The sequence below is a fragment of the Cyprinodon tularosa genome, unplaced genomic scaffold (assembly GCF_016077235.1).
Source record: "Cyprinodon tularosa strain WSP-4 unplaced genomic scaffold, ASM1607723v1 ctg246, whole genome shotgun sequence".
NCBI lineage: Eukaryota > Metazoa > Chordata > Actinopteri > Cyprinodontiformes > Cyprinodontidae > Cyprinodon > Cyprinodon tularosa.
Genome location: NW_024038913.1, coordinates 1,542,910 through 1,551,997, shown reverse-complemented (window position 1 = coordinate 1,551,997; position 9,088 = coordinate 1,542,910).

Here is a 9,088-nt window from a genome sequence, read left to right as displayed (position 1 = left end):
TTTTGACAGTAAAAAGAAATCTCATCTATCATGGCATTACTTTATTTGTAATTAATAAACCTTAAATCTGTGATTAGTCCAAGACTTTTCTTCTCTATTTTTCAGATTAAATGAAGAAATTCTGGTTGTCCTTACTTACCAGTTGCAGGAAGATAATTTAGTGTACCTAATACAGTTGGCTATTTATGTACAGTGATGTTTGTAATGTTTTTGTGTAACAACATTGTTTGTAGATATGGGTGCACAAAAAGCTCCCTATTTTCCTTGCTGTGGTTGGAGTTCATGAAAAGATAATGTATGAGCCTTTAGTGCCCTCTGCTGGAAAAATAAAAGCAGAATTAAATCAAATTAAGATAAAAAACACATGAGTAAAATAAATAAAACTGGACCACAACCTTATAATAATACCTCAGTTAACAGTTTAACTTCATTAGGCAAAGGAGTTTATAAACAAATGGGTTTTTAACTTTACCTCAAAAGAACTCGGGTTTTCAGCATTTTAAAGTCTTCTAGAAGCTTTTTTCCAGATCAGTGGAGCATAGAAACTAAATGCTGCTTCTCCATGTTTGGTTCTAGTTCTAGGTGGACAGAGTATTCTTGAACTAGAACACCTGAGTGATCTGGGAGGTTGATACACTGACAACAAATCTGTTAAGCATTGAGGCGCTGACCCTTTTAGAATAACAGAAGACTTAAAATATATTTTCTGAGCTATAGTTGCCAATTGAAGGACTTCAGAACCAGGCTGATGTGCTCTACTTTCTTACTTCTAGTGAGAACAGGGGCAGCAGAGTTTTGGATCAGCTGCAGCTGCCTGATGGACTTTTTAGGCAAACCTGTGAAGACTGTTGCTGTTATCAATTTAACTGAAGATAAATGCATGAATGAGTTTTTCAAGATCCTGCCTGGACATTAATCCTTCAACCCTGGAAATATTCTTCCAGTGATAAAAGGCTGACTTAGTAACTGCCTTTATGTGCCTCTGAAGGTTCAGGTCTGAGTCTTATCATCACCAAGCTTTCGGCCATAATCAGTGATTTCTAGCTGGAGTAGCTGAAGCTGTAAGCTAACTCTGGATCTTTCCTCCTTTGGTCTGAGGATTATTATCTCAGTTTTGTTTTAATCAGCTGGAGAAAATTATGTTACATCCACATTTATTTTATTGATCTTTTCAGAGCAGAACAATTACATAGAAAATACAGCCAAAGATACAATGGAATATCACAAAATGTTCAATGTGTGTCAAATCTCAGACCACCAATACCTTCATCCATTCACACAGTCTTTGAACTATTTAATGAAGCAGCAACAAATATTTCTTATTTTGATCGGTCAAGTTTGCCAAAATAGTCCTTTCCTCAAAGTGAATTACAGCTGTTGCTGCACCAAGTGGTGTCTCTACAAAGTATTGATTCAGTGGCCCTGAATACATACAGAAACGCTCTTTCCCAGATTTTTACTTATGAAAACAAAAAAATCAAAACAATGTTGGTTCTTTTTCCTTTTCTTATCCTTGTACACTAATTTATGTTGGTTTGTCCCATAAAAATCTAAATGTAACCATTTAGGTTTATTTTTCCAACATGATACGATATGGACAGCAGTCAAGAAGGGGAATGTTTATTAATCAGTATTTGCTGAATGCATCAAGCAACTCATTTACAGATTCGCCAAATTGATCCGGTCCTCAGCTGGTTCCAAGCAAAACAAAAATCAGCGAAATGCCACCAAACATTCTGGTCAGATTGTTTTAACGACATAATGTTTCTTGTGTGGAATAACATTTTTATTTTTGTCTGGATTAAGAAGAACTCTCCCAGGAACCCACGGCCTGTGTGACCCCTGATGCATGCATGTGCCATGTGGGTGTGGGATCTGCTGTTTAGCGCTCCAGGCCTGAGTAAATAGTGCAGTAATTCCAGGCATTGCTCTGAATGGTGGAGGAAGGAAATGTCTGTAATCAGGGTAACGTCGTTGTTTCCCATAGCACATTCAGAGAGTAAATGTATTGAATTGAGATGTTACTAGAGTAGAAGAAACATGTTGGGCAGACAGAAAACTTTCCCTTTTACTCTTCATCAAAGACTTTTTAAATTATTTTTTTCAGTCTGCATTTGAAGGGAAATAATTGCTGTGTTTTTCCATGAGATAACTTTATCTTTCAGTTTACATTGAATTGCCTTCTACATATTGAGTGGAACAGACATTGCCAGTCTGAAACTGGCAGTCCACACTTAATGATTCTGGCATTTATAGTGCCCAATGCCTCCCTGTGGTCTGGACTATGTTCATACCAGTCTCTCTTGAGGCTGATGCTATGGTTACAGTGTTATTCTTACCTGTTATTCCAATGAACAAATATTTTTTCTGATCTTTTTCTGGGGACAAAATCAAGAAGAAAATGTAATGCATACCAGCTAGCTGGGTACATGTTGGCAGGTTTTGGAGGAAAATGTTCATAATTAGACTTTACAAAACATAATGTCTGCAGCTCAGTGGGAGCACTTAAGGTTTTATGTTCAATGCATACATGTTGAACTTAACTGCATACGCAAATGCAGTAATGTATATTATTTAGTGACTTGGAATCAGATAGTCTCACGGACCTTTAAATCACACAGTGATTCAAGCTTCTTAAACTCAATCTTAAATGGCCTTTTTTGCAACACTCATTAAGATACCTGTAGTAATGAATAAAGATTATTTTGAATAATCTCGTTAACTTTCTAAAAGAATCTTGATCCATATGAGTTATATTTCATTATTTCTAAAACAGCATGCTTCTCTCAGGTCCTCTAAAATATCTTAGCCATATTATTGCTTAAACCTATATCCTTCCTTTGTGATCAATCTGCTCAAATTAGATTACTTTATTCTTACTCTTGTGTAACCTTCCACTTCTACAGTTGTTCTGTATTTTGGCAGGTACAAGGAGTGGAAGGTAAATGAGAAGAAAAGGTTTAGTCCAAAGAGTTCATTTTAAAAGCATACAAGACCTTTTTGTATAAATAAACCTTTTATATAAATACATACTTTAATAAATTGATAGTCCTCTAAGTGTACTATTATGCAGTCATGACTGTTGCTGGCTTTCCTAGGCATCTAGTTTCAAAGCTGCTCTCATATTTCAAGGAATCCCAAAGAAGCAGTCTGGCTATCACAACAACACCAGCAGTTGCAGCATGTCGGTGAGCAAACAACAGGTTATTTTTGTCTGTGTCTCACCCTCAGCCTACCCCCTGCCAAGCACACTTCTGGCCAGGTTGAATAAAGGGAGAGAGAAAGGAGAGAGTTTATGTAATTTGAAGCAGCTCTGTGTAACAGCCACTCGAGGGTTAATTGCACTAATGGGAAAGTCACGGTTGTTGAAATCAGGGAATGTTGGATAGGAAGTGTGACGGAGCTGCACACCCTTCTGTGTTGTTCTAACTTTTTTTTCAAGTTTATAGGGACACTGTTAACCCCCAGACCCAGACATTTCTTTCACCCTCATCTAGCAGCTCACTTTGGCTAATGGCTATACATTTGGCTATTTTTAGCAGCTGAATATGTCCCTGCTCTGAAGTCCAGAATTAAGGTCCTGTGCTTTTTACTTTTATTGGAGAAGCTATTTAAACCATGATCTTTTTACTCTGATTATTTATAACTTTCCATATAATTCTTTTAGCACATTTAGACAGTTATGTTGATTTCCAGTTTGGTCCTCTACCTTTTTGTACATTACAATACATAGTATTCAAACCACTTGAAATATTTTACTTTTGTTTTTTTTTTACCTAGTAAAAAGAAACATTAATATATGAATAGCTTTTTTCATTCAAGATGAAACAAATTTTTATTTTATTTCTTCATGTTCATCACGGATAAAGAACAACTAAATTTGATTAATAGGCCATGCAGCCATATCACATTTACCTTCAATAAAAAAATTAATGAAGAACCGATTTTTAAAAAAGTATTTGTTGTTCTTTTAAAAACAAACATACATATAAACAGTTATGACCAAAGTTATGAAGAGCCACTGGACAAATAGATTATCATCGAGAAGCAGCCAAGAAAATCATGGCAACTTTGGAGGAGCTGCAGAACTGCAGAACTCAGGTGAGAGAATCTGACAAAAAGAGAGCAATTAGTTCCACAAACTTGCTTTTACAGAAGAGTGACAAAAGTAAAGACAAAGGGATTCCCATTTTAAGGTTTAGAGTTTGTAGGCGATGAAGCAATGATAGTAAAGAAAGTGATCTGATCAGATGAGGCCAAAACTGAACTTTTTGGCCAACATTTAAAATACTACGTGTTGTAAAAACTTTGCACATCAACCTAAAGTGAAACATTGCAGAAACATCATCATCATCCCAAAGTGAATTTTTTTCAGCACAGTAGATTGATAGATTGATAAAACTAGATACATACCAGAAAACCTGTTAGAGACTTCAACAGAGTTTTACTCTTCAGAAACACAGTGACCTTAGTCAAGAGAGGTGCATGGTAGGACTTGAAAAATTATGTTAATAAATGGACTGTATGCAGCCTAAATAATCTGAGTAAAATTGGTAAAAACAAGCCCCAACAAACTTGTAGTAGTAATTGCAGCAGAATTGTGGTTCTTTACATTAATGTATTCAAGGCAGAGGTGGGTAGATCACCCATTAACTATGCTCAATTTAGAGTGACACTATTGTATCATCCATCCATCCATCCATCCATCCATCCATCAATCCATCCATCCATCCATCCATCCATCCATCAATCCATCCATCCATCCATCCATCCATCCATCCATCCATCCATCCATCCATCTTCTTCCGCTTATCAGGGGCCGGGTCGCGAGGGTCGCAGCTTCAGTAGGGAGGCCCAGACCTATTATGTTATATTTTAGTCAAACAGGAGTAAAAGGTAGCTATCAAATAAATTACTAATGTAAGAGTAAAAAGGTATTTTGTAAAAAGAATGCTCAAGTTCTAAGTAACTCATAACATCTGATATTCAAGCTTTTTTAATCATGAAAGAAAATGTAATTTGCAAAGTTGGTAATTATAATAATGTAACTGAAAAAAGGTAATTAAAGTAAAAGGTATTAGCTTGACCTCAAATTGTAATGGTTTGTTCAAGTAAGCTTGTGTACAAATAAATATACACAAATTTTGATATGAAAATATAACTGTGTCTATGTCAGGAGAACTTTTTTCAAAAACAAGCTTCATCATCAGTAAAGTTACTCAGTGTGAATGGAGTAGCTAAAAATGTCAATGAAATAACAGTAATGATATTTTATTAAGATATTACGGTACTCAAATAAAGCTACTCCTAAAAGTATATTTTTTCAAAAAGTTCCTTAAGTTCTGTAACTTTAACTGAGTACATAGTTAATATCTACATTGCACCAAGAGGTGTACAAATCTATGCCACACTGTTCAAATATCTTATTTCTTTTCATAAGCATGAGCAGGCTTCGTGTTGGTTCATAAATAGTGAAAATACATATCTTGGTTTCTAGTTGATTAAAACAAAATCAAAAGTTTACTTTAAAAAAGTCTGAAACAGTATGAAGATTCAGCTCATTTATATGTAATTGTTTACTTGCTTAACAATTTTGGGGGTTACCCAAAATTGTTACCCAGCTCTGAATGTTTTCTGGCCTATTCTTTATAAATTACAGTTCAGTTGCAAGCCTATAACAAACATCAATCTTTTTACACTCTCACAACAAAAAAAGTAGATAAAAACATGATTAAAGCTACATTAAGATGAAAAAGATTAAAACCAGATGGAGGGAAGATAAAAATAAAAAAAACAGGGTAAAAGTCACAGCCAAAAGGAGAACGTTCTCATTCCATATTTGCCTCTGCTAAAACTTTGGATTGAATCAAAGTGATAATGATCCTGTAATTGTTATCATCTTTAAGAGGAAAGTGTAAAGTTTAATCACATACAGTCTCTCTGCTGCAGCTGTACGCACTCCTTGTGAATACTGTACAGCTGTTGATCTGATGTGGCCAAAGCTCAACCGTTTTTAGCCCCTTGTGGCTGCTGCTCGTAGCACAGCTTCAAACGATTCAGAGCCTACAGGGATTTCCCTCTGCCTTTCCCACCATCTGCATTGGCCTGCGTGGAATTTAATGCAAGGGGGTGATTTCAAGTCTCAGACATCATTGACTATGTGTGTGAACATATGATGATAAACATCAATCCAGTTCTGATTTGATGAAATCTGTGCCTCTTTTAACAGATAAAGTCATCTAGATGTCTGTGTGTTTGTTTCCAATGGAAGAAGTTGTGGATATTTGGACTTTGGTTATCTGTAATGTGTCTCTTTTCAAGTCCAATAAAAAATTCCTCATGGAAGTTCTCTGTTTCCAGCCAACAAGGAATCCATGATATGCAGATTAGAAGTGAGGAGAGGCCTAATACAACCCACCTGAGATACAGACACATGGGAAATTTGACAAACTCACTGCTTTTAGACTTTAATGTATCTTTTTTTAAGTTAGATTCATTTTACTGCTGACTCTAAGCCTACTGAGATCCCATCCACGGACTGTTGCTACTACAACACCATTAAAGAAACACAGCTACTTAAATGTAAACTACAGGAATATAAAATATTGTGTTTTCTCATGCATATTCTTGATCCTTTATTATGTCATGAGAATCTGTAAAAACATATGGTTTGTGATCTTTATATTTCCTTTAATAATGTGATAAAAAAGAAGAAGAGAAAACTCCTTAGAGGTATCATTCTGGACAATATTATTAAATAAACAATATGTCTAGGACCTAGAAAAAAAGACTAATAGAGATCCACATTCTGCCATGAAACAGAAGTGAATGTTTGATTCTATAAATTAGGTTTTCCAAAAGATTAAGTTGGGTTAATGTCCTGCTTTTAAAAGATGATTTACACAACTTTAAGTATTTTGTCAGAAATGTTGAAAACTGTTATAGTACAGAGCTGAATAATCATTTGAAGTGCTAAAAGAAGACAGAAACCTGTCAAAAAACACAACTCAGTAAACACAATGTTCATTCAAATATTTTTGTTTTTGTCAAGCAAGCTTTTTCTTCCATGTTCCCTCTTTTGGAACATTTGATAAAAATGCATTTTGTAATTAAACTGATCATATTGTTGCTTGCGTTTTTTTAATAACAATATTATCAGGAGCTAAATAGTTTGAATGCAGCAAATGTAACAATAGAAGAGTGATTACGCAAACAATAAATAATGTAAGAGAGAGCTTCATCATTTTCAGTCCCTCCAAAATAAGATGATGTGCTTTTAATAACTGTCATTTCTGTGAAAAGAAACAACAGAGAGAGTATAGGAGATGAATAGCAGGAGTAAATCAATGTAATACATTTGAGAGCAAAAGGAGATAGTAGGGTGGTCATCATATATGCATGCAGCCTAAGTCAGTAGATGCTTAAAAAGGAAAGTTTTACAACTAATTTGAAAGGTAGAATGAGATCTGCCATTCACAAACATTTGGCTTTACCAGGTAACCGAAAGGTATCTCTCACATACCACTTTTAGACCCTCAAAAAACCTCTAGGAACCCTACATAAGAACACACTGCTCTGTTAGAAACCTAAAGATCAGCCCTAAAATATAAAGGATGGCTTTATGGGTAGTGCTTCATGGTGTTGCAGTGGGTAGCACTACTGTCTTGCAACAAGAAGGATCTGAGTTCGATTCCTGGCCCGGAGTCTTTCTGCATGGAGGCACTAGCCTCACTGCGATGCTGACAAAACTAAGTGGGAGAAAACGGATGGATGAAGGGCTTTATGAGGAGAATTGTTGATTCTAACCTGGACATAAGAGCAAGACACAGTTTGCAACTTAGTCATGACTACATTGCAAAATGAGTTTGAATTCTTTGTTTGTTTTATTGCATATATTCATGGAACATCGATGTACGGAAAACAATCAGCATCAAGATTCGAGCCTGAACATGAAATCAGCCAAATATTCTGGTTTAGGAATGTTTTCAGAAACTAAGCTGTTTTACAAACAAAGCCCAAAAAGATATGGTGGCACACTCAGCACTCAGAAAATCCAAACACTCCAGATGATAAACAGGTTGTTGCAGTGTTCCTCAGCACCGGTCTGCTTCATAAATCAAATTCAAAATAGTATCCAAAAACCTCCACACTCAATCTTATTTAAATGAGTATTTATAAAACCATATGTCAGTGAAAATATGTGTCCGATAGGAAACGCAGAAAATAAGAATCGTAGTCGTTATGCTGAGATTACTTTAGTTGTCAGTCATGAAATTGTGTATGTTTAAAAGGTTTTTGAGCTGCAGATAATAAATCAAAAAGATGCATTTGATAGACCAACAGCACCATAGAATCGAACGAATTCCCTTGATTTGATTTATTGCCTTCAGCTCAGTCACATATCCAATTAAAATTATGATCTAAGTGAGAATTAATTTCTTCCAACAAAGGAGCAAATATTTCCAGCCGTCCCAGACTAGAGTGAAAAATGAAAAGTAGAAAAGAACTCAGACTTCATTGCTAAACAGGCGTGCAAAATAGTCATCAAATATCTTGTTTTGTGTCTTTGACCTGTTCACTGGACCTGTAATTAATAAGTGAAATACTAAAGATATTTTTCCAGTCCAGTCCCCCAAAGCCCAGAAACCCAGTCCTCCTCCTCCTGCTGCTCTCCCATCATTTTCAGACTTCGCTCACCATTATTAAGTCCCAGCGGTGGGCTGTAACAACATGCTGCCTGCCTCGATCCGCTGTTCCTCTACCGACACCAATATTTCCCAACTTCCCACACAAGGACTCTTGAACATGTATACTTCTCGATTTACAACTGAACTGTGTTAATGCCAAGCACAGCAGCTCAGTCTTTCCAGTTGTCACTTTTTTTCAGGCACTTCACTGAAAAAGCAGGAGGACTAAGAATAGCCTGTTTGTCTGTCAGTTCATTCTTCATCTATGTAATGTAGCTATGTCAAACGATTAAAACGCATTTAGAGTATTAGACTTTATAACATAATTTTAGCTTAGAGTGTGGAAAAAACTTGAAATACATTTTTGATATTAATAATTCATTACTATGCGATAAGTCAAA